The sequence below is a fragment of the Puma concolor genome, chromosome D4 (assembly GCF_028749965.1).
Source record: "Puma concolor isolate L17-30 chromosome D4, mPumCon1.1.hap2, whole genome shotgun sequence".
Taxonomy (NCBI): Eukaryota; Metazoa; Chordata; class Mammalia; order Carnivora; family Felidae; genus Puma; species Puma concolor.
The window spans coordinates 92,633,266-92,658,221 of NC_141679.1; the positions used below are offsets into that span (position 1 = coordinate 92,633,266).

Consider the following 24,956-nt stretch of genomic DNA (forward strand, 5'->3'; position numbering starts at 1 on the left):
AGGGAGTCTCCAGTGGGGGCGCCCTGGGGCCCCCAAATCGAGGGGGAAACAAAAGGCAGGCCGGGGCACCAGAAGGGTCCAACCCCGTTGTAGCTGGGTGGATCCGCGTGACACGGAAGGCTGCCCGTCCCTGGGGTCAACTTCTACACCCACCTGGGACTCCCAGGTTGCACGGAAGGGGACAGGCCTGTGCTGCTCCATTGCACGCTCTTGGCAGTCACGGGCGGGCGAGGGCTGCTGGGTGGTGGCCCCGGACTCTTGGCGCCTGAGCCAGGCTGCTAGAAATGCCTGCTGCAAAGTGAACCGAGGGGCGTTTCCTTCAACACTCTTTGCTAATCTTTTGGATTCAGCGTTAGGACTTTGGGGGCAATAGAGGTATTGCGGCTTTAAGTTTTCTGGGGGTGACAGCGATACTGCGGCTTTCAGTTTTCTGGAGCTACTATCTTCCAGAGACGGGTGCTCAGAGTCTTATGAATGAAACACGCCCAGAGCTTGCTTCCCGATAGTGGGGGTGGAGCCTGAAAATGAGTGGGGGTCTGGAGACAGGACAAACCAGGAGAAGCTGGGCACCCTGGGGGCTATGGACTGCACTGGAAGCTCCTACAGCACCAGAACAGGGTGAACCCCTTTTCCTTGGGTGTTCAGGACCCTGCACCCCCACCCCCCCACTCACAGCAGCTGTGAGATCTGGGGGACACGACCTTGCTCCCCACTCCCCCCCCCTCACCTGGCTAGGAAGAGGACCCCCCATGCAGGTCCAAAGCGCGGGAAGTGTGGGTGCCAAAGAGACCCCAGCACCTTCAGACACGGGACATGTAGAATCTGTAAGCTGCGAAGTCTGCCCTGCCCCCGCCCCAGCCGCTCCCAGGGGACAGGGTAAGGGTCTCGTCTTCTGGGCTAAACAGGAACGACACGCATGGTGCCAATTCACCGGCATCAGAGCCCGCGGGCCTGCCAGCTGGCTGGAAACCGCTCTTCTAGAACGTGGGCCTGAAGGTTTGTAAGCACACATGACGTGGGAGCGATTAATTTCACGTTTAAGCCTCCCCGTAGACCAGCAGCCTCCGGCTCCCCACGCACCCGCTGGCAGCCGCTCTACCTCAGAAAGCTATTTATCGCACAGACGGCCCTCCCTGTCTGCACGGGCGGCCCTCCCGTTCACCGAGCGGGGACTCCTCTCCGACACGGCCCTGCAGACAGCAGGCAAGTGGCACTCCTTCCAGGGACAGCCAGGAAGCCTCCGCCAAGTGCCCACTCTGCGCTCAGCACCGCCAGGCAGGGAGGGAGCCCGGTTCCTCGGAGGGGGAGGACGGAGGCACAGGGGACCCGCCCCACTTCCCAGAGGATGCCCGCCAGGGCAGGAAGGCAGCACGTGCAAAGCGGGTGAAGGTCAGAGTGGAGACAGGCCGCCTTCAACTCTGGAGGATCTGAAACCGCCCAGAGCGGAAACTCAGATAAACCACAAAAACCCTCAAACACAAGTGAAAGCCAGAGATCTGGAGTCCCCAAAGTGGGCAGGTGGCAGGGGAGGGCAGGGGGCAGACTGGCCACCAACCCTCAGGGGCTACACACGCTCCACTCTGTGAGGGGCTCTGTGCCGGGCCTTGGTGGGGGGGGGGGGGTGGGAGACGGGCCCCGGGCTGCAGGCGGCGAGGTGGGGGCTGGCCCGGAGCCAGCCGGCCGGCCCCCCACCGCTTCCCAAGGGGCTTGGACCCAGCCTCTGGGACCCACCTCCCTCCTCCACGGGGAACTAGGATCCCAGATAAAACACAGAAGTCCACCGGAGGCTCACTCAGCCCACGGGGACATCAGGAAAGACCCCTCATTCGGGGTCCCCGGACAAATGAGTAGGATCCTCGGTCCAGTCGCCAGTGTGGAAAACACCCCCAAGACGGGGCAGCAGCCGCCCACAGGTGGCGCCGGAGGCAGGCAGAGTTGGACTCTCCCGGGCAGCCAGGATGGAGGCTGGTGGGGGACAGAAACGAGGGACACACGGACACTCACTTGCAGGTGGCCCTGGAACACCTTCAGCCACGGGGGGATGAGACCGGGAGGGGGCAGGGGCCACACGGGGCATTTCCAGGCTGGCCCGGCCCAGAGCAAGGAGCCTTTATGTGGGCCTGGGGAGGGGGGGGCAGGAGCCCCAGCTTTCAAAGGGAGGGTCGAGGGACAACAGGGGAGGGGTCGGTGGAGGTCCTCGGCGGGACCCTGGCATGGGGAGCATCTGAGCGGAGACCGTGGCACGTCCTGGGAGAAGAGGAGGCACCGAGGACGCTGTCTTTGAAGGGGGAGGTCACCGGTAGGGGTCTGTCCCCAGTCTCAGCCAGAGAACGGGTCACGGGGCAGGGCCGGAGACTGCCTATGCTGCCTTGTCCTGCTCAGATCCACAGCTCCCACCAGCAACAAGGACGCCCTTCAAACACTCAGCCTCCTGAGGGAGGTGCGGGAGGGCTCTCTCTCTCTCTGTGCCCCTGGGGGCCCCCACAGCCACACTCCAGTCCCAGTGTGTCCTCGCAGTCCACCTGGCTCGGCACCCGTGGGAGGCCGTGTGAGCTCCGTCTTCCAGGGCGGACGGAGGCTCGGGGCCGAAGGGGCACGAGGTCACCCGGCCAGGAGGAGGCAGATTCCCCGCCCAGCAGACGGGGGCGGAGTGCCGCCCCAGAGCTGGACAACCTGTGCCCCCAGGCGGCACACGCTGACAGGCGGCCGCCCTGGGGCTGGCCATCCAGGTCTCAGGAAACGGATCCGTGAGGCCAGGGTCGGCTCCCATGACAGACAGAGCCAACTGCCTCTTCCTGTGGGGCCAGGGGAGGGGACCCCAGGGGAGGGGAGCAGACGGGGAGGCTGGGCCTGTCACAACCCGCTCAGGCAGGGAGCGCGCCCTGGGTCTAGGTCACACCTGCTCTCCCGGAGCACGGGACCCGACCCCAGCTGGCCCAGGCCCATCCAACGTGCAGCCACTCCAATGGGTCTGTAGGGCTGTCCCAAGGCCCCGTGCCTGGCCCGCAGACCAACCTGCACTGCGGCCCCGACCTTCCTGACGACCCGCCGCGCCCCCCCCACCCCCTTGTCCTCTGGGCTCCGTACCCACAGCACCTGGGGGCCCAGGGCCCGGGCCCCTGGCCCACCTCATGCTTCTTCAGCCTGCTGTTTGCTAAGGTCTTACACTTCTCCCCACCCCGCCGGCCCTCCTTGGGGAAGCCCGCCTCCGAAGGGCTGCTTTCTCGGCCGAACATCGGCCTCGACACAGACCTGAGACCCCACTGCCAAGTGGGGCTCACGGCTCACCAGCTGCACCCCGTCGCCACTGCAAGGCTCTGTCTCTGTACATCTCCATATGTCTTTTGACCTCCCCCCACCATACTAAGGGTGCCTCTCAATGGGTGTGAAGGCCCAGAGACAGACAGACAGACAGACACACACACACGCGCGCGCGCGCGCGCGCTCGGATACGCTGAGCCCTGGCCCAGGCACCTGGCGGGCCAGAATCTGGTGTCAGCGGTGGGGGAGCCCAGCAACACCCATATGCATCCCTGCAGGGCACCCCTCAAGGCCAGGCCACAGGCCACACTGAATGACACCTTCCATGGGGCCGGGAAGGGGCAAGTGACCCGCGGCTCAAAGGGAAATGTCTTCAGGGGACAGATGCCGTGAGGACAGAGTGACTGGCATCCACACTCGTCCAGGGGAGGGAAGGACCATCCGCTCGGAACAGCTGGTCTCCCCGAGGACGCTGGAGGCCGAGTGGCCCCGCACACATACGGAGGAGGGGGCCCGGCCCCATGAGCACCAGGGTTCGGCGCCCTGGCCACTCCTTCGGCCTGCCGACTTTCTACCACGCGGCTGTGGCGGGACTGCCCGGGCCCCGGCGTGTTCCATCCCGGGAAGGGAGACGGGAGCGCCCAGTCGCCTGACGGGAACCAGACCACGTCACAGGCGGGCAACGCTTCAACCGCTGCCGTGCCGGGCTGCCAGGAGCTCCGAGGACCCGCCAAGGGAGCCCGGAGAGCTGACCGCCACACCTGACGGGGTCCCGACCCCACCTCGCCCCACGCCAGGCTAGGCTGCCGCCCACCACGGCCTGGCCTCCGCTCCCCAAACAAGGCCGCTCAGCGACACACGGCGTGAGGAGCAGGGACCTCCTGAGCCCCTGGCCACCCTCGGCATCTAGTGGATGTTACCACGGCCCACACGCGGTGGGAGTACCGCCGCCCTAGCGGTCCCGGGAACAGTACCCACGGTAGTGGTGTCACCACGGCCCCGGCGCTCACTGGGATATCACGTAGGTGTTACTACAACCCAGGACTCACTGGGAATACTGCCCACAGCGCAGATGCTGCCACTGCCCTAGTGCCCGCTGGGAACGGTACCCACGGTGGTGACGTCACTACAGCCCTGTGCTCCCTGGGAACCCGCCCGCGGTGCTGGAGTTACCGCAGCCCAAGTGCCTGCGTGTACCCCAAGCTCTATTCCCCGGCGCTCCTCGGCCTCTCTGACAGGCCCGTGGGGGCTTTCTGCCATCACAGGGGACAGTGGCCAGGTCATCTGTGTCTCTAAGCCCAGACCCACACCCGGCCCGGCCGGGACAGCCCGGAGGCAGTGAGGACGGAGTCCAGAGGGCGCGGACCTTACCCGGGAGCCGACGGCCAGCCTAGCCGGAGCTCTCAACCGCGAGTGCCCATCGACGCCAGGGCTGGTGCTGGAAGCAGCCGGCCATCAGCTGGGGGAATCACCCCCTTCGGGAGGCCCGTGCCACTCTCTGCCCCTTACACGCACGCTGCACCCCCGTGACACCCTCCGGCCACTGCCCCTGTACGGGAAAGGCATCCCCTCGGCTCAGCCACAGACCTGAAATGGCTCCTTTTCCTTCTAGTAACACGTTACGAGGGTCCGGCCACGCGCACCTGCGAACGTGTTCCTGTTTGCAGGCAGCGGCCACCGTGACAGCAGCCAGCAGGTGAAGGCATCCCCACCTCCATGTCCTGAGGCACTTGGTGCCCAGGACCCCAACGGGGCCCCCACCGCAGCCACCAGCACGTCCTGATCATGTGCCACACCAGCCACCGAGCCCGACTTCAACCGCACGCAGAGAAAGTGAGCGAGGAACACCCGAACTGTCACTGCACTCCAGGTGACCTTTTTTGAGGGGCTGGAACAGTACTGCCAAACACCTCACTAACCTCTGACGAGGCCCCCCAGTACTTCTGGGACCTGCGGCGGGGGGGGAGGGGGCTTCCTTCAAAACACAGCTTTCAGCTGGCTCTCGCTGCAGGTTATAAAGGGCCTAGGAAGGAGTCAGTTGAGAGGAGACTCTGTTCCAGAACAGTTAAAAGCTGGCAAAAGAAATCAACACTCCCCGGTAGCACTGAACAGCGGAGCCGAAAGCCCCGGCCACACACACACACACGCAGGTCCCCGCCATCTCCACCGCAAACGTGCATCCAGGAGCCAGACTTCAAATGCAAACCACCACCATGTGAATGATCCCCAAACATGACACTCTGCCTTTAAGTGCCGCCCCCCCCCCCCCCCGCCACGATTCTCGGATGGCAGGAGCACAGGTACCCGGAGCAGGGGTGTGAGCACCAAAGGGCCTCGTGGACACAGCGGGCACCACCTGGGCACCTGGATGGTGACCGGTGCGCCCGGCCCAAGCACACGAGGCGGCCCAGCACTGCGGGGACACCTGTTGGTCTCTTCCGCTCAAACAAAAGGACAAAGCCTCAAGCGGGAGGGGAGGCGCGCTCCCAAGAAGACACGAGTCCCTGGGGCACCCCGAGTTCCCAGAGGCACGTGTGTGACGAGCAGGGTGCCACTCTCTGCCATGGTCCACTAAAATCTCCTTGCAAAACAAAGACTGCTTCAACTGGCACCCGACCCGCTGAGGCCAGGTATCCGGGGCTTGCCTTTGGGGTGCCCCTGGTTACAGTTCAAAGATCAGTTAGGGGGGAAGAAAAAAAGAAGGACCAGAACCGCTCTGCTCGGGGCGGGGGAGAACAGCGCTCCCCCAGGAAAGCTCCGCCACTAGAACCAGGAAGTGGCCGTGCACCTCACCACTTGCCGGGCACCCGGCTCTGGCGGCTGGCAAGTTGCCAGCCTGCAGGAGGCGGGCACAGGAAGGAGCCTCGGGCTGCAGCAGCGAGCTGGGCTGGGCGGTGCGCTGGAGGGGCCCCCCCCTCCACTTTCACTTTCTGCCCAGGACTGCCTGAGAGTCAAAGGCGGGAGCCCAATGTTTACAAATCCCGTCCTTTATTCGAAGCGCACTTCCAAAGCACACGCAAGCTGCTGCTGAAGGAAATCAATTACTCTACTTCCTAAAAACAAAATGAAGATCAAAACGGTGCCCAACGTCCACCCCAAGAAAGCGTCTTAAATCCCTCTTCCCTGGACGTCCCCGTGGCAGGGCTGGGACAGGATCTAGGCCTCTGAGGAGCTGCTTGGAGGTGGCTTCCAGATGCCCAGGGGCTGAGGCAGGCCCCCCCCCAGGTCACCAGAAAGGTCAGAGAGAAATGCCCCTCCGCTGCCCACGTCACCTCCCGTCCCTCCCCACTGTGTGCCCTATCTTTCCTTATCTGTAACCACCAGCACACGTCAAGGCCTCAAGACAGAAAAGGGCAAACACAGAGCTTTATTTGCAAACGAGAGGCCACCTTTAGGGCTGCTGCGAAGGGCCCCTGGGAAGGAGAAGAGGTCCTTACCTCCTGAGAACTGACCCCCTGCACAGACTCACACATTTCTTCGACCCCTTTGCAGCCAAAGCTACTCCCCTGTCCCCTGCCGCCACCAAAATGCCAGGCCAGGCAACTTTGTATAGACTTCAGGATCTCCCAGGGCCACGCCACAGACCCAAGAAAAGAATCCCCATCTTAAAGAAAAAGAGTAAGGGAGATAGCTAACAAAACTCCCTTCTTCGTCCTCAGCGGGGTGGGCAGCGGGAGGGATTGTTTCCCTCGTTTTCCTCTCGCCCGTTAGTTTGCCCACTGATGCACAACACCCGCCCCACACCCACCACGTTAACTTTGCAGTCAATAACCAAGTTAGCGGACGGGGGAGGGACGCCAGTTCTGCACGTCTGGGCAGAGAGCTTTCAGCCAAAATGAAGGGTCGCGGGACACTGGGGGAATGGGCTCAATAGAGAGAATTCACAGGAGGAACCCGCCCCAAGCGGGCCACCTAGCAGACCCCACTCTGCTTCCCCACTTCCAGCTTTCCAAAAGGAGGCCGCACAAGGCTCCACGCTAGCCCTGCCCCCATATGAGCAACCGGTGGAGGGAGAGGGAGAGGGAGAGGGGGAGAGAAAGAGAGAGAGAGAGAGAGCGCTCCCCGGGGCCCCCAGCTTTATTCACGGAGGAGCCCACTAGCGCCACGGGGACGTTCGGGGTCTGCGTGGCGGGCATTCCTCCCCGATGGGCTTGTGCCATGGTCAGGCCGGTGCCCACCCCGAGTGGGAAAGGGGAGAAGCACCCCGCTCCTCCCGCTCCATGTCGACCTCGCCCGGATTAAGCGCTTTTCGGGCTCATTTCAAAACGGGAACTGGGTCTCCTCCTGGCCTGGCCTGGCCGCAACGACCCAGCAACTCAAAGGGGCTCAAAGTCAGCGCGCGGCCCCTAACTCTGGGAGGAAGCTGCCCCGCGCCACTCCGAGGCGGGCCTGGCCTGGTCTCGCCCCCCGCCCCGGGGGCGGCGGCGGCGGCGCCGGGCCCCCAGCGCGAGCCCCGAGGGGCCGCAGCCAGGGCGGGTGGGCGCCGGGAAAGTGGCGCCGCCGCGCACGGAGGGCCCGGGACGCCGCCGCGCACCTTCCCCTCCGCGTCCTCCCTCGTTCCCCCCTCCGAAAGATGGCGGGCAGAGGAAAGGGGGAAAAAAATCCCTTCCGCGAGGGAGGGCGCGGGAGGCCGGGTTGGCGCGGGGCGCGCGGGCCGTGCCAACTCCGGGCTGCGCGCCCCAGCTGCGGTGACGCCCCCAGCCCGGGGCGCGGGCGGCCGGGAGGGCGCGGGCGAGGGCGGAGGGGAGGGAGCCCGCGCCGCCGCGGCCGCCGCCGCCGCCGCCGCCGCGACCCCGGGCGGCCGCCGCGCTTTGTTGCATCGTGGCCGCGCACAAAGGCGGCGGCGGCCGGGGCGCCCGGCTCCCGGGACGCGCCGGCGGCCCGCGCGGGGCGCACGGGGCCGCGCTCCCCGGCCCGCCCGGCCCGCCGCCGCCCGCGCCGCCCGCCGCCCCGCGCGCGCAAGGAAGCAAGAGAAAGGCGTACTTGGCCTCGGCGGCTCCAGCGGCCGTCCCTCCCGGCCCGCGCGGCCGGCTCCTCTTTGGCTCGCCGGCCCCGGCAGCATAATAGACGCGCCGGAGCCGAGCAGGGCTCATGCGCTGCGCCGCGGCGCCTGGCGGGAGTCGTAGTCCGCGGCCGGGCCCGCGCTGGGGCCGCCCAGGGGAGGCCGCGGCGCGCGGACTACATGTCCCGGCCCCGCCGGCGCCGCGCCCCGCCCCGCGCGCCCCCGCCCGCTGCCCGCCCCGCCGACCCGGCCGCGAGCGGGCCCGGCCCGGGGGGCGCGCGGGGCGGGGCGGGGCGGGGACCCCCGGCGGCCGCCCCTAGCCCGGGCCCGCGTGGCCAGCCCTGCATCCCCGCCGCCCGCCCCGCCGCGCGGGGGACTCGGGCCCACGGGCGAATTTCCTGGCGACCGCGGGAGGCGTGGAAAAGGCAGGAGCGCGGCCGGCGGCGGCCCTCCCGCCGCCACTCCCGCCCGGGGACCCTGGAGCCCGGGGGTGGGGGGCCGCCCTCGAACCCCAGCCGCGCGCCGCTGGGGCGGCGCGCACCTGCCCAGCCCCGTGTTTGTAAACAAACCGCGCGCCTAATTAGCCCGGCGGGGGCGCGCGCGAAGGGCGGGGGCGGGGCTTCGGCGCGCGCGCGCGCGCGCAGGGGCGGCCCCGCCCGGGGAGGAGCCGCGCTCGGCCGCGCCCCCTCCGTCTACCCTTCTCCGCCTGGGCCCGCCGCCCAGCTCGCGTCCCCCTGGCGCGGGGGTCAAGAGCCCAATGCCGCTGGCGTGCGAGAAGGCGCCGAACCGCCGGAGCTGGCAGGGAGCAGGGGGTGTTCACGGCTCTGCCCAAAGGCCTGGTCGGTCCGCCAGCCTCAGTTTCCCCATCTGCGCCGGGAGGAGCAGGAATGAGCTAAAGGTCCCCATGCTGAGATTCCAGGAGTGGGCCACAAAGGTAACAGCAGAGACCCTTGGCTCTTCTGTGTTTTCAAAAGCTCAGCTCATGGACACGTTTCGGGTCTTGTTTTGGGTGGCCATTCCTCAGGTGTATACACGAGAACAGTTTTATCCAGCTGTAATATCAGGTGGACGCACCTTGCGTACGTGAGACCCCCATAAAAATGTCTAGGGACAGGTTTTCCTCTGTGTTGGCTGAACCTGCCAATTGCAAGGTCAAGTTTGCTTGTGTGGGCTGGACCCATCCCAAGCCCCTGGGGTCGCTGGGTTTACTTCAGGGTGCTCAGGCGTTCTCCCGCGGAAATGCATGCATCTTACTAATGTTAGAGTGAGTGCGGTCTCCCCTGAGCCCATTCAGCCATCCTGTGGTTCCAGAATGTCCCACCTGTCCTACAGGTGAGGAAACTGAGACTCTGAGAGGTGGAGCGACTTGCCCTGGGTCACAGAGCTAACATGTGGGAGAGCTGAGATGCCAGAGCCTGGCGGCCCGGGAACCAGTTTGCAGGACAGGCCAACACCTTCCCGGACCATCCACGCTGCCCCTTCCCTGGGAGCCCAGGACCCCTTACACACCCCAGGCAAGACTCCAGAGCAAGGCGCCCGTGGGGAAAACCTTGCCTTTCTAGTTTCCAAAGTGGGAGAAGGCCAAGGAGTGGATGATGAGAATCTGCAGGTTGACACGTTAGACCTGTGGTCCCGATAGCACCCCTCCGGAAGCCGGGGTTTACAGACTCCTGTGTTTGTCATCTCCAAGGCTGCGTTCCTTTCCTGTCGTCTGGGTCTTCTCCTCTAGGACAGCCTGGGCACCCGCCATCAGGATGATCCCACCTCACTCCTCCTCCTCGGGCAAAACCAAAGATCCTCTCCACCTGGTCTTGGCCTTGCAGAGCCTGGTTGGAGTCCACAGAGGCTGCCCCTGACCAGCCAGGCTGTCAAGGCTGCTGACCGAATGTCCAGGACCCTGAGGACCCTCCTTGGGTAGCCTGCTGATCCAAAGAGTACCCGCGCCAGGAATATAGCAGGAACCTGGGCTCTCCCTGGGGACCTGGCTTTGATGGAAGGACGCGGGTCCCCACCTTTCCCTTCCTCGTGCTCACTTGTGCTGCCCAGGTGGCTCGGTGGGGTAACCTTCCGTGAGGCTGGAAGTCTCTAGGAGCAGAATCTGTAAGAGGAATGTGACAGAGGCTGGCATTTGGGCATCTCAGCCCCTGGCTAACTACCTGTCAGGCCTGGTGCCGTGGCCCCTCCCTGGGGCCTCTTGAGAGGCAGGGCTGCCTTGGGAAGAAACCCACGGCGGCCCCAGTGACCATCCCCTAATCAGCCCAGGCTCTTGGAGTTTCAACACCACTGAGGTCGGGCCCCTGGGGACTGTTGAGTGCCCGGAATGGAGTCACTTAATCTCCCCAACCCTGGTTTCCTCATCTGTCAAAGGAGTACAGAAATAGGGCCGAGCTTTCTGCTGTGGGAGGGAAAAGGGTGTGTGCAAAAGGCCGGGCCTGCGGCCCCAACTTTGTCGGGGCTCCCCTCTCCACCTCCGTCTCTTACTTGCGTGGCCCATTTATCGGCTGTCCCCGCTCCAGTGTGGCAGCTCTGTGACAGCAGGGCTCTGTCCCCAGGGCCTATGGGGGGTCTGGCATGAAGGCGTGACTTGTTTTCTCCTGCTCCTGTCCCACCCTGCAGCCTGCATCTGGAAACCTCAGGACAGCCAGACCTCCTCCAAGCTAAGGCCGCTGCCCTGTTCACCCCCACGCAGAACCCTGCGGGAAGCCTTAAGGCCATGGACTTAAAGCTTGTCCTCAGCCTTAAACCCACATTCAGGCCAGGACGGGGCCCAGGGCCTCAACTGCCTCCTCCGCTTTCATGCGGTCTTTACCCGTCATGACCCTGGAGGCATCGAGCAGTTTGTATTACTGCATTACAGTTTCTACACAAGTCTCTCAAAAGTTTAGTTATCGTGGGGCGCCCGGATGGCGCGCTTCAGTTGAGCATCCGACTCTTGATTTCAGCTCAGGTCATGATCTCACGGTCCGTGGGTTCGAGCCCCGCATCAGGCTCTGCACTGACAGCCGGATCCTGCTTGGGATTCTCTCTCTCCCTCTCTTTCTGCCTGTCCCCCGCTCATGAGGGCGTGCTTGCTTGCTCTTATAAATAAATAAATAAATAAATAAATAAATAAATAAATAGCTATTGTGAGTCCTCCCCAGCTTCCCAGGAGACTCATCAGCCCCCAGAACAACTTAAGGAAAAAAAAAAAAAAAAAAGGAGGGGGGCACCTGGGTGGTTAAGTGTCTGACTTTTGATCTCAGCTCCTGTCATGATGTCTCGGCTCGTGAGTTTGAGTCCCGTGTCGGGGTCTGCACTGACAGCACGGAGCCGGCTTGGGATTCATTCTGTCTCCCTCTCTCCCTCGCCCCCCCCCAAAGTAAATAAATAAACATTAAAAAAAAAAGTTTCTGAGCCCCACATGGGGCGCCTGGGTGGCTCAGTCGGTTAAGCGTCCAACTACGGCTCGTGGGTTCGAGCCCCGCGTCAGGCTCCGTGCGGACGGCTCAGAGCCTGGAACCTGCTTCGGATTCTGTGTCTCCCTCTCTCTGCCCCTCCCCTGCTTGCGCTCTGCCTCTCTCTGTCTCTCAACAATCAATAAATGTTGACTTTTTTTTTTTTTTAAGAAAGGTCTATCTGTCTTTACAAAGGCTGGGTTGCAGAGAGCTTTGGGGGTGAAGGGCAGAGGTTTCTGACTGCACAGTCATTTAATGAGCACCTACTGTGTGCCAGCACACGGTGTCAGCAGCTTTACATACATAATTTCACCGAATCCGCAGACAATTCTATGAGGTAGGGGTTACCGTGCCCACTTTGCAGATGAAAATGGAGGCGCAGCGAGGTTAAATTGCTAACTAGCCTGAGCCAGGTGAGGGTTCACATTTCACCCACAAGGCGCCTTCTAGGACCCTGCTGCGTTTTGGTAGGGGAGGCAAGGGGCACATTTGAGGAACCGGAGGCTCCTGTTCTTAACTGGTGGTTCTCTTAGAAAAGCGTGAGGAGCCTCAGTCAGGGGATGAGGGTGCCTGACGGTGCTCGGTGCTATGGGGAAAGATCAAGCCGGGAAGGAAGCCAGGGAAGCTGGGCTCGGGTGGTCGTGGCAGCGAAGCGTGGGAGGGAACCAGGATTGTGAGTGCTTTTACTTTATTCTCCTTGACAATCATTGCTTTCTTCCATGGCAAACAGGTATTGCTATGAACCAAAACCTACGTTTTGTTTGCAGAAACAATCATGGTAATAGAACGGAGACGGGCTGGCCCGGGAAGTGCTGCGGTTTCTGGTCTCCTGGAATCCTCGCTCAAAGTGGAGGTGCCCCTGGCATTACAAGGCCGTGGTGACAACCCCTCTTGGCTTTGCCACTTGCAGGAAAGCTATCTGTGTTGACGTCCTGTGACACCATGGCCCTGTCTGTATTCCCTCCTCCTATCCCCTGCCTCTGAGGAGGAATCCCGAGATGACGAGATAAGTATGTTCAGAATGATTGAAAATGTAAAATAAGTAATAAAAAAAAAAGCTAACAAAAATTTTGAAAAAAAAATCTTAGAAGTTCTAGAAATCAAAAATACAGGCTAAAAAATAAAAAAATAAAAACAAAAATACAGGCTACATGGAAATTTAAACCTCAGAGGAAGGGATACAGAGTGGCTTAGATGCTGTTGAAGAGAGAATTAGTTAGAGGAACAAAGAGGTGGAAAATATGAAAATTGGAAAATTCATTTAAAAAACAGGAAAGGGGTGTTATGTCATCCTTCTAATAGGAACTCCAGATAGACAGAATTAAGAATTAAAGGGGAGAAGAAATATTTGTACAGATAATAGATGAAACTTGAACAAAATAGATGGAGGAAATGAATCCTTCAAGCACAAGCAGGATAAACGAGTCAGTGTGCCCCTAAACGTATCACAGAGGAACAAAAGCCATCAGAGAAAACGAGATCTGACTGGCAATCGGCTGAGATAAAGTCATCAAAAATGGCAGAGCAGAGGACTCCAAGGGCCCATAACTCTGCAGAAACAGCAAATAAACTGGCAAAAACTGTCAGAATATACTTTATCTGAACTCTGGAAACTAGTCAAAGGTTTACATAAACTGGAAAAACAATCAAGGAAGAGGCAGTTTAATGTCAGCATTGCATGAGATTTCCATTGAATAACTAGCTGACCACTGAGCTAACCAAACAGACACTTCGCTGGCCACACACACAACACAGAATACTGGATTTACAAAGTGAGTTCAGAAAAATCAAGCCAACAGCAGCCATCAGCAGCAAACCCTAGGGAGGGAGGAGAATCTGACTTCCAGAGCTGCCACGTTATAATATTCAAAATGTCCAATTTCCAACAACAACAACAACAACAAAATGTGAGGCATGCAAACAAGCAAGAAAGTGTAGCCAGTATACTGGGAAAGAGATTAATAGAAACGGTCCCTCGGGAAGCCCAAACGTTAGATTTCCTGGATAAAGACTTTAAATCAACCCTGTTAATATGCTCAAGGGCTATGGGAAACCAGGCACAAAGAATTAACGGGACCATAAGCACAATATCTCACCAAATAGCAGCAATAAAACAGATAGAAATAATGAAAGGGAACCAAATAGAAATTCTGGGTTTGAAAAGAGCAATAGCTGAAACAGAAAATTCACTAGAAGTGCTCCATAACAAATTTGAGCAAGCAGAAGAAACAATCAAAGAACTTAATGATACGTTGATTGAGATGATCGAAACTGAGAAAAGAGAGAAAAATGAACAGAGTCTCAGAGACTGGCAGAATGCTATCAAGCATACTAACGTATGTACAATGGGAAAATTACAGACTCATTGGGGAAGAAAGACTATTTTATGAAATAACAGCCAAAAATTTCCCAGATTTGATGAAAGACAAAAGTTTGCATAGCCAAGAAGCTCAAAAAAGTTATCCAAGGTGGGATAAACTCAAAGAGATCTGTACATGATAATCAAAATGTTGAAAGACAAAGAGAATCCTGGAGGCAGAGAGAAGTCACTCATCATGTACAAGGGGGCTTCAGTATGATCAAGAGCTTATCTGTCATCAGAAACCATGGAGGTGGGGCGCCTGCGTAGCTCAACTGGTAAAGCATCCGATTCTTGGTTTCAATTCAGGTCATGATCTTATGGTTCGGGAGTTCAAACCCCATGTTGTGCTCTGTGCTGATACGGTGCAGCCTGCTTGGGATAGTCTCTCTTCTCTCTCTGCCTCTCCCTTGCTCATGCTCTGTCTCTCAAAATGAATGAATAAACTTAGAGAAAAAAAAAAAACAACAACAACAACCTCATGGAGTCCAGAAAGCAGCATGATGACATATGCAAAGTGCTAAAAGAGAAAAAAATCCTGTCAACCAAGATTCCATATCCAGCAAAACTATCTTGTAAAAAAGAAAGAGAAATCAAGACATTCTCAGATAAACAAAAACTGAGAGCTTGTTGCTAGAAACCTGCCCTTTGAGGAATGAATGGACAGGAGAGAGTAGCTTGAATCCACATGAAGAAATAAAGAACGGTGAAGGGAACTACTTCGGTAAATATGAAAGTCAGATTAATATATTTTTGGTTAGTAACACCTCTTTTTCTACCTATGTCATTTAAAAGACAACTACACACGCAATAATTATAAATCTATGTCAGTGGATCATGTGTAGAGATATATTTGTAACAATGACAACATGAGGGAGGAATAGCCTGATACAGAAGCATCATTTTTGTATACTCGTGAAACCAATACAAAATAGTTTATTATAAATTAATACGTTAATTATAATCTCCAGGGCAACCAATAAGAAGAAAATAACTAAAAAATATTTAGTAAAAGAGAAGAAAATGGTGCAGTAGCAAATATCTAATACAAAAGAAGATACTGGTGGAAGAATTGGGGCACAAAAAAGATAAAAGACATATCAAAACTGAATGGCAAAACAGCAGAAGTGCTTCTGTGTAGGTAGTTACATTAAATGTAAATGGATTAAATTATCCAATTCAAAGGCAGCAATTGACAGGATGGATGAAAGGGGGAAAAAACATAATCCAGCCATATGCTGTCTGCAAGAGACTAGAACCAAAGAAACAAATAAGTTAAAAGTAAAAGAATAGGAAAACATACTCCATTTAAACAGTGACCAGGGACGCCTGGGTGGCTCAGTCAGTTAAGCACCCGACTTCAGCTCAGGTCATGATCTCACGGTTCAAGTGTTCCTGCGTCGGCTCTGTGCTGACAGCTCAGATTCTGTTTCTCCCTCTCTCTCTGCCCCTCCCCCACTCATGCTCACTCACTCACTCTCTCTTTCTCTCTCTCAAAAATAAAATAAGAACATTTAAAAAATAATAAACAGTGACCAAAAGAGAGCTGGAGCGGCTATATTAATATCAGACAAACTAGACTTTGAGCCCAAAATTGTTACAAGAAACAAAGAAACACGTTATATAATGATAAACGGTTTAACATAACAAGAACATATAACGATAATAAACATGTATGCCCATACAAACAGAGCCCCCAACAAGGGGCAATATGAAACAAAAGCTAACAGAATCAAAGGAGAAATAACGGCTCAATAAGAATAGTTGGAGACTTCAACACCTCCATTCCAATAATAAATGGAACAAGTAGACAAGATCAGCAGGGCAACAGAGGACGTGAATGATACTATAGCCAACCAGACCTAACACTTATGTAGATTGCTCTGCCCAACAGCAGCAGAACACACATGCTTCTCAAGGGCCCAGGGAACGTCCTCCGGGACAGACCACATGTTAAGCCACAAAACAAGTCTCAAAAACTTATTAAAAAGATTAAAATGAGGGGCACCTGAGTGGCTCAGTTGGTTGAGCATCGGACTTCAGCTCAGGACATGATCTCACAGTATGTGGGTTCGAACCCCACATCAGTCTCTGTGCTGACAGAGTGGAGGACATGATCTCACAGTATGTGGGTTCGAGCCCCACATCAGGCTCTGTGCTGACAGCGTAGAGCCTGCTTGGGATTCTGTCTCTCCCTCTCTCTCTCTGTCCCTCCTCTGCTCTCTCTTTCTCTCTTTCAAAGTTGAGTAAACATTTACAAATTTATAAATAATAATTTTTTTAAAATATTAAAATGATACAAAATATCTCCTCTGACCACAACCAAAGGAAGCGAGAAATCACTACCAGAAAGAAAATTTGAGAATTCATGAACATGTGGAAATCAGACAACACACTCTGAAACAACCAATGGGTCAAAGAAGATCACAAGGGAGATTAGAAAATACTAAGCAAACAAACAAAAAAACCCGAACATTCCAAAACTTACGGGGTTTGGCAGAGAGAAATTCATAGCTATATGTGCCTATATTAAAAAAGAGAAAACATCTCAGATCAATCACCTGAACTCCCACCAAAAGGAACTAGAAAAGGAGCAAACTAAACTCAAAGCTAGCAGAAGGAAGGAAGCAATACAAATTAGAGAGGATATGAATAAAATAAATAATAGAAAAGCAAGAGAGAGGACCAACTAAATTAAAAGAGTAAAAGATTTTTTGTTTTTTTTAATCAACAGGGACACCTGGGTAGCTCAGTCAGTTAAGTGTCCAACTCTTGATCTCAGCTCAGGTCTTGATCTAAGGGTCGTGAGTTCAAGCCCTGGATTAGGCTTCACACTGGGTATAGAGCCTACTTTGAAAAAAATCAACAAAACAGAGGGTGCCTGAGTGGCTCAGTCAGTTAAGCATCTGACTTCAGCTCAGGTCATGATCCCACAGTTCATGAGTTTGAGCCCCACATCAGGCTTTGTGCTGATAGCTCAGAGCCTCGATGGAACCTGCTTCAGTTTCTGTGTCTCCCTCTGTCTCTGCCCCTCCCCTGCTCTCTCTCTCTCTCTCTCTCTCAAAATAAATAAAATTTTTTTTTTTAAGTCAACAAAATAGACCATCCTTTAGGTAGATTGGCCTGGAAAACAAGAGAGAAGCTCATATGAGTAGAAGCAGGAATCAGAATGGGGGGTTAACTTTCTTATGTGAAGATACTTGGGCTTACTTTTCTTCCTTTTTAGGGTTTGCCAACAAATTCAATAACCTAGATGAGATGGGTGAACCCCTAGGAATGTGCACACTGGCCAAACTGTCTTGAGAAGAAACACAAAATCTTGGAGCGCCTGAGGGGCTCAGTCGGTTAGGCATCCGACTTCGGCTCAGGTCATGGTCTCACAGTTCATGAGTTTGAGACCCCCGTTGGGCTCTGTGCTGACAACTCAGAGCCTGGAGCCTGCTTCGGGTTCTGTGTCTCCCTCTCTCTACCCCTCCCCCACTCACGCTCTGTCTCTCTCTCTCTCTCAAAAAATAAATAATAAAACATTTTTAAAAATTAAAAAAAAGAAGAAACACAAAATCTCAAAAATCCTAAACTAAGTAAAAGAGGTTGAATAGGTAATCAAAAACCTCCGACAGAGGAAAGCCCAGGACCAAATGGCCTCATTGGTGAATTCCATCAAACGTTTAAAGAATTAACAGCAGTATTTCTCAATCTCTTCCCAAAAATAGAGGAGGGGGCATCACTCCCCTATCATTTATGAGGCCATTATTACCCTCGTACCACAGCCAGACAAAGACACCACAAGGAAACTACAGACCAATATCCCTTGTGGGTAGAGGCACAAAAATCCTCAACAAAATACCAGCAAGCAGCATATTAAAAGGATCACACAACAACTGAGACTTATTCCAGGAATGAAAGGGTAGTTCGACACATCAATATCAATGAATGCAGTACACCACGTTAAAAGAACTGGGGACAAAAAGATGATCTTGTTATGGGGTGAATTCCAATTCTTATGTGAGTCATGACCCTCGTTAACTTCAGAATGTGACTGTAGTTGAAGATAGGGTCTTTCAAGAGGTATTTGGGTTAAAATGAGGGCATTAGGGGGGACCCTAATCAAAAATGACAGATGCCATCCTAAGAAGAAAAAACGTGGGCACCAGAGTGCACAGAAAGAATCATCTTTTTTGCAAATGGTGCCGGGACAACTGGATATATCCCCATGCAAAAGAATACAAACGAACCCCTTCCTCACACCGTATACAAAAATGAACTCCAAACGGATCAAAGGCGTAAAGGTAAAAACTAAAACTACAAAACTCTTAGCAGAGAATATAGGAATAAATCTACAAGACCTTGGATTTGGCCATGAATTATTAGATACTAAGCCAAAACATGAGCAACAAAAGAAAAAACAGATAAATTTGACTTCATCAAAATAAAAAACTTTCAGGGCGCCTGGGTGGCTCAGTCGGTTGGGCGTCCAACTTCGGCTCGGGTCATGATCTCACGGTCTGTGATTTTGAGCCCCGGGTAGGGGCTCTGTGCTGACAGCTCGGAGCCTGGAGCCTGCTTCTGTTTCTGTGTCTCCCTCTCTCTCTCTCTCCCTTTCCCATTCACGCTTTGTCTCTCTCTGCCTTTCAAAAAATGAATAAATGTTAAAAAAAAAATTAAAAACCTTCATGCATCCAAGAGCACTAAAGAAAGTGAAGAGACAACCCAAAAGAATGAGAGAAAATATCTGCAAATTATGTATTTGATTAGGGTCTAGTATCCAAAATATATGAAGAACTCTTATAACAGCCAAAAGACAAGCAACGCAACTTAAAAACAGGCAAAAGACTTGAACAGATCTTAATTCTTAAGACCTTAAGAAGACTTCATCAATCTTTGTATCTCCAAAGATCTAGAAATGATCTACAAGCACATGACAAGATGCTTAGCACCATTAGTCATCAAGAATGTAAGTCAAAGCCACAGTGAGAATACCCAGGAGGATAACTATTAAAAAACAAACTCAAACACAAACAAAACAAACAAACAAACAAAACCCCGAAAATAACCAGTGCTGGAAAGGATGTGGCGAAATTGGAGCCCTTGTACAGTGGGAGTGGGAAATGGAGCAGACCCTTTGGAAAACAGTTGGGTGGTTTTCCTGGAAAAGGTAAGCACAGAATTGCCATACGACTCTGCAATTCCACTCTCAGGTGGGAACCCAAGAGAACTGCAAACAGGTGTTCGAAGAATTTTACACAGTTTATAGAAGCATCGTTCCTAAGAGCCCCAAAGTGGGAAGAACCCCAATGTCCGTCAAGTGATGAATGATTAATAAAATGTAGGATGTCCGCACGTGGGATAGGATTCAGCCATAAGAAGGAACCAAGTGCTGACGTCTGTCACAACGTGGATGGATTCTGAAAAGGATATGCCGGGTGAAAAGAGACCACGCACAAGATCACATGTTGTAGGATTTCAGTGATGTCGAACGCCCATAGTGGGCAAACCCGTAGAGACAGAAAGCAGATGGGTATCTGCCAGGGGCTGGCGGGAGGGGGTGTGGGGAGTGACCGCTCAGTGGGTACGGGGTTTCTTTTTGGGGTGAAGAGTAGTCTTGGATGTGGGCAGCAGCCCCACGTTGCCTTTCCACCTGCAAGAGAGGAGGAGCCCCCACCCGCCCAGCCCCGGCCACCTCCCTCTGCCTTGTTTACTGTTATCACTTTGGGTGTCTATCTCGCAGAGCTGATCTGAACCCCTGCTGATGTCCCAAGAGAGATGGGAGGGGAGGTAGGGGGCGGGGGAGGCAGGACTCTGGGGTCTCTGTGCTCAGCAGGATGAAGGCCACTGCTGTCTTCAGGGCAGTCTGCCTTTAAAATTGGAGAGGTATAGAGGGGCACCTGGGTGGCTCAGGCGGTGAAGCGTCCGACTTCAGCTCAGGTCACCATCTCGCGGTTTGTGAGTTCGAGCCCCGCGTCGGGCACTGTCCTGACAGCTCAGAGCCTGGAGCCTGCTTCCGATTCTGTGTCTCCCTCTCTCTCTGCCCCTCCCCTGCTCAGGCTCCGTCTCTCTGTCTCTCAAAGATAAATAAATACTAGAAAAATATATAAATAATACATGAAATTGGAGAGGTTCCCACAAAGATAATAGCAGTAGAAGAATTTCAAGCCATTAAAAGGGCACCAGAAAATAAGTTGTCCTCTATCCCACGCACCTGCGCACCCCACGCTGTGTGCGCGGGGGGTCAAGTGAGGGTTCGCAACAGTGGCCCCTGGGCACCGGCTGTTGAGGCCCAGCACAGGTGATCGCGGAGGGTGTGTGTTTCAGCGTCACGCGGGTCTGGGTTTGAGTCCTAACTGCCCCCCTTGTTGTGTGACCTCCAGCTGGTTGCTAAACCCCTCTGAGCTTCAGTTTCCTCAGCCGTGAAATGGAGATGATGAGGAACGTGCACTGCGGGGTCCTGGGGGATGAAGGAGGCGGTGCCTGTGCAGCCAGAGGAGCAGAAGGGCCCCAGTCACGGCCCTGAGACATGAGCCGAGGACTGAACAGGGCAACTGGCAATGGACCCGACAGCGAGGAAGTCCTGAGAGGTGGCAGATGGAGGGGCGGAGCCGTGGGGCTCCCTGCCTCGGGCACGGGCACCCCCGTGCCCCAAATGCCCCATCAGGAACTGGTGTCATGCCCTTGACTCCCAGCAGCACCCTACTCCCCACATTCAGTCGGCCACCATCTCCTGCGGGTCCTGCTTCCTGAATATCACCCCACTGTGTCCACTCCCTGTCTCTTCCTGTAAAACCACAGCAGCCTCCAGCTTCCACACAGCCCCGTCAAGGTTGCGCCACGTCTCCAGTGTGGCCTGCAGCTCCCACACGCTCCGGCCGGTCGCATCCTGGCCCTCAGACTCACCAAACGCCTTCCTGCCACAGGGCCTTTGCATAAGCTGTTTGTTCTTCCTGCTGGGAACACTCGTCTCCTCTGCCTGGCTTTCCCTGGCTCCTGCTGCTCACTTTTCCTATGTCCCTTCAGGCTCTCAGGGGTCTCCTCCTCAGGGAGCCTGCCTGATCATACCCCCTCTTTTTATCCCTCACACACCTCGCAGGACTCGCCCCCACCGTGGGGCAACAACTCTTAAGCTGTGTGTCGCTCCCAAGGGCTGTGGCCCTGCGGCTGTATTAATCTCCCCGTCCGTGACTGGTGCTTAGCACAGATGAGCGGGACAAACGACGTGTGGACGGATCCGTTGGGTATGGCTCTCGGCCCGTGGGTTGTGAGTGCGGGGTGAGGCGGGGCGGGGCTCCACGCAGGGCCCTTGCCAAGCGGTGACTGGGAGACACCAGGAGCAAATGAAGTCACTAAGGTGGTACTTGGCCTGTGGCTGCTTTAATTGTGACAGCTGCTCATTTTATTTATCTTATATTTATTTCTTCTTCAGATTTTAGGTTTGTTTTTTTTTTAATTTTTTTTTTCAATGTTTATTTATTTTTTTTGGGACAGAGAGAGACAGAGCATGAACGGGGGAGGGTCAGAGAGAGAGGGAGACACAGAATCGGAAACAGGCTCCAGGCTCTGAGCCATCAGCCCAGAGCCTGACGCGGGGCTCGAACTCACGGACCGCGAGATCGTGACCTGGCTGAAGTCGGACGCTTAACCGACTGCGCCACCCAGGCGCCCCTAGTTTTTTAAGTGATCCCTACACCCAACGAGGGGCTCGAACTCACAACCCCAAGATCAGGAGTCTCCCACTTCGGCGACTGGGCCAGCCAGGCGCTGCTGAGAGTTGCTCATTTAAAAAAAAATTTTTTTTAAATGTTTACTCATTTTTGAAAGGCGGAGAGAGAGCACAAGCAGGGGTGGGGCGGAGAGAAAGGGGGACACAGAATCCGAAGCAGGCTCCGGGCTTCGAGCTGTCAGCACAGAGCCCGACGCGGGGCTCGAACTCACGAACCGCGAGATCATGACCTGAACCCAAGTCGGGCGTTCAACCGACTGAGCCCCCCAGGCGCCCCGAGCTGCTCGTTTTAGAAAGATTTGTAGAGTTCTTTGAGTCAGTGTTTTAAGTCTGGCCCAAACAGTAGGTCATCCCTTTCCTGGAACAGGAAAAGTCCATCTGGAAGTTCTAGTCTGTCTACAACTGCCCGGTGAGCCTCTGCATTTTTTGGGGGGGGGGCGGTGGGGAGGGGCCTGTGACACCAAGTTGACCTTCTCTAAAACACAGAGGGAGAAAATGGTGTGTGATGCTCTTGAGACGTCGTCTTCCCAAAAGCCTTGGGGTGAAGCAGAAAGCAGATGTGGGGGAGGGAAGGCGAAACTGGGGCGGGGGGGGGGGCCCTGCACACCTGCCACTCCCTTCAGGGCCTCCGTCCCGGCTCCCACCTGTCTGTTCCCTCTGAACCACCTCACATGCGGGACCACAGCGCCCCACCCGATGGCACGTCCCTCCTCCAGCCCTGCCCCGTCCCTGGCCCCGCAGGCGCCCGCCCTGCGTCGGGTGCTGCCGCTGTCCCGCCTTACAGACAAGGAAACCGAGGCTGAGAGGACACAGGCGTCCAGAGGGTCAGAGCCAGGACCGGCCAACACCCATGGGCCGAACCGCTAGACTCCCCTGCCTCGTGCCCATATTTCCAAAGTTCTGCACGCAACGCCAGGGGGCCCACAGAGGCCCTGGGGGTGCCGGAACCCCAGGTCAAGAAACGAGTCAGAGGGTGGAGTGGGGAGGGGACCCCCAGAGCTTTGCAGGGCCGGGACAGCACCGCAGAGGGAGCTGCGGCCCTGCTGGCCACCCGGGTGCCAGGCTTCCCCGGCCCCCGCCTGTGCCCAGGGCCATCCAGGACAACAAAAAGAGTGGCAGAAGGCTGGCGGCTGCCTCTCGCGTGGAGCGCCTCCGTCAGGTCCACGCTGATGAGCCAAAGCCCCCCCACCCCATCTCTCTCTGCCGGGGGGGGGGGGACAAGGGGTGTGCCCGTTCTTTGTTTAAATAAACTTTTTTTTAAGATTGCTCTTAGATTTACAGAAAAGCTGCAGGTAACACAGGGGCTCCCGCAGACCCTTCTCCCAGATTCCCCATCATCACCCCCTCGCATCACCAAGGTCAAGGTGCCTGCACAACAAGAAGGCGCCCTCGGCACAGACCGTATGTGGCTTTCGCCAGCGCATCCGTCCGTCCGTCCGTCCGTCCGTCCGTCCATCCGTCAGCTTCCTCCTCCTGCTCAGAACCCGACCCAGACGCCACACGCGACCTGCGGTCGTCTCCTCCCATCTGTGACAGCGTGTCAGTCTGTCCCTGCTCCTCGGGAGGAGGGAGGACCGGGGCAGTTGGGAGGGGCAGTGGCCAGGTTATCTCGTAGAATGCCCCCCAGGCTGGGCTGGTCATGTGTCTTCTCACCAGGACTCTGGGATTATGGGTGTTGGAAAGAAGGCCACAGAGGTGAAGAGCCCTTCCCACCCCATACCATCCCCTCCCTGGGGCCCCACTGTCCTGGGGGGGGGGGTGTCAGCAGGGAGGTACCTTTGTTACCTGGTGTCTCCCGGGTGCCACCTTGGCAGACGGGACCCCCCCCCCCCTTTTGAGGAACAGCTGCTTCTTTCTATCCGTGTCAACCCCTGTGTATCTATTTCATGCTTTGGGTCATAAGCCAACATGAGAGGTTTCCCCCCTCAAATCGCCCCAGCTGGGGTGGCTCTTTCAGGTGGGCCCCCACGACCCCGTGACACGACCCACCCTTTTGCTATTTCTAGAAGCTTCCTTCACTTTCTGGCGCTGCAACATGCTCAAAAGTTGTCACACCCACTCTCCGGCTGATCAACTTAACCCCTTGGTAAGTCATTATTGAGCGCCTCCTGTATACGCAGTGCTGCAAGGACACCAGGAGTAAAATCAGTGTTCGTAAGACAACTCTCCATCCTTCTGTCCGGCAAAGAGCGGTTGGTCAAGCTGCTGCTGCTCTGTCTCCTGCGGGGGCGGGGGCCGGGGGGTTCTGGAGAACACGATGGGAGGAGGGCCCTGGAGAGGGGCAAAGAGACCTAAAACCCTAATTATGGCAGCACCTGTGTAGTTGGAACCGTGCTGAGGTCTATGCAGAAGGAAGTCAGGAGAGTTTAGAGCCCCTTGAGACTGATGGGGACAGGGACTCTTGGCTCTACACAGACTCTTTGGAGGGAGCCGCCACGGCCATCCTCCGGGGGACCATGTGGCATGTGACAATGTGCGGGGATCCTTTCCGGAACCCTTCGTCATGCTGCAGGGGGTGGAGTTCCAGCACAGAGGAGAGGACCCAAATGTGGGTGTGTCCGAATGGCCCAGGATGGTGATGCTGGTGGAGGGGCGTCCCCACGGCGACGCCTCCAGCAGGGCCTGGCAGACCCGCCTCAGTCTCTAGGGCCAGACCGGGGAGCCGGGGCCGGCCAGCAGGCTGGCGATCTGTGCTGCTGCGAGCAGCCCCGCCTTGCACCCCGATGTCAACACACATGGCGAACCCAGAGCACAGGGTGAGACGCTCACTCCCTGGAAACAACACGAAGCCTCCAGAGCCTCAGACATTACAGGAACTGTCACTCCCCACCTTCACCAAACTGTGGCGAATGGCGGAAAGGGAGAAGAAGGGGGAGGGATGTATGCACCTATTTATTAACAGTTGGGGAGACTGAGTCAGAGGAGGGCTGCAGGCGGGCCTGAGGACCCCCAGGAAACCTAGCTGCCGGGCTTCAGTGGCCTGAGTCTCCCTCACAAATACACAGACTGGGCATGCTGGATGGGGTGGGGTTGGGTTTTCTGGCTCCTGACCTAAGCCACAGCCAGAACTGAGTGTCCCTCATACCCCGGGGTCATTTCCTCCGGCTTGCTCTCCTCCCGTGGCCTGGAAGCCCACCACCGATATTTGTTGCTACTCATAGAATCTTCTGGACTGAAGGGCTGAGT

General features: G+C 56.1%; 1 protein-coding gene and 1 long non-coding RNA gene across 4 annotated transcripts in view; one reads left to right on the forward strand and one right to left on the reverse strand.

Moving 5' to 3' along the window:
• The window catches only part of BRD3 (bromodomain containing 3), a 61,552-nt gene that overhangs the window by 23,584 nt on the left and 13,012 nt on the right, over nucleotides 1-24,956 (reverse strand). For 2 of the 3 annotated variants that reach the window (XM_086684424.1, XM_086684421.1), the window contains exon 1: nucleotides 8,245-8,387. The exons of the other annotated variant lie outside the window; for it this stretch is intronic. The gene's annotated coding sequence lies outside the window, so the exon portion shown is untranslated. Of the gene's footprint in view, nucleotides 1-8,244; nucleotides 8,388-24,956 lie in introns of those variants that run through there. 3 annotated transcript variants of the gene reach the window in all.
• On the forward strand, nucleotides 8,509-12,838 carry LOC112861007 (uncharacterized). Its single transcript, XR_003223619.2, has 2 exons — nucleotides 8,509-9,197; nucleotides 12,465-12,838. It is a non-coding gene; the product is annotated as an uncharacterized LOC112861007 (long non-coding RNA).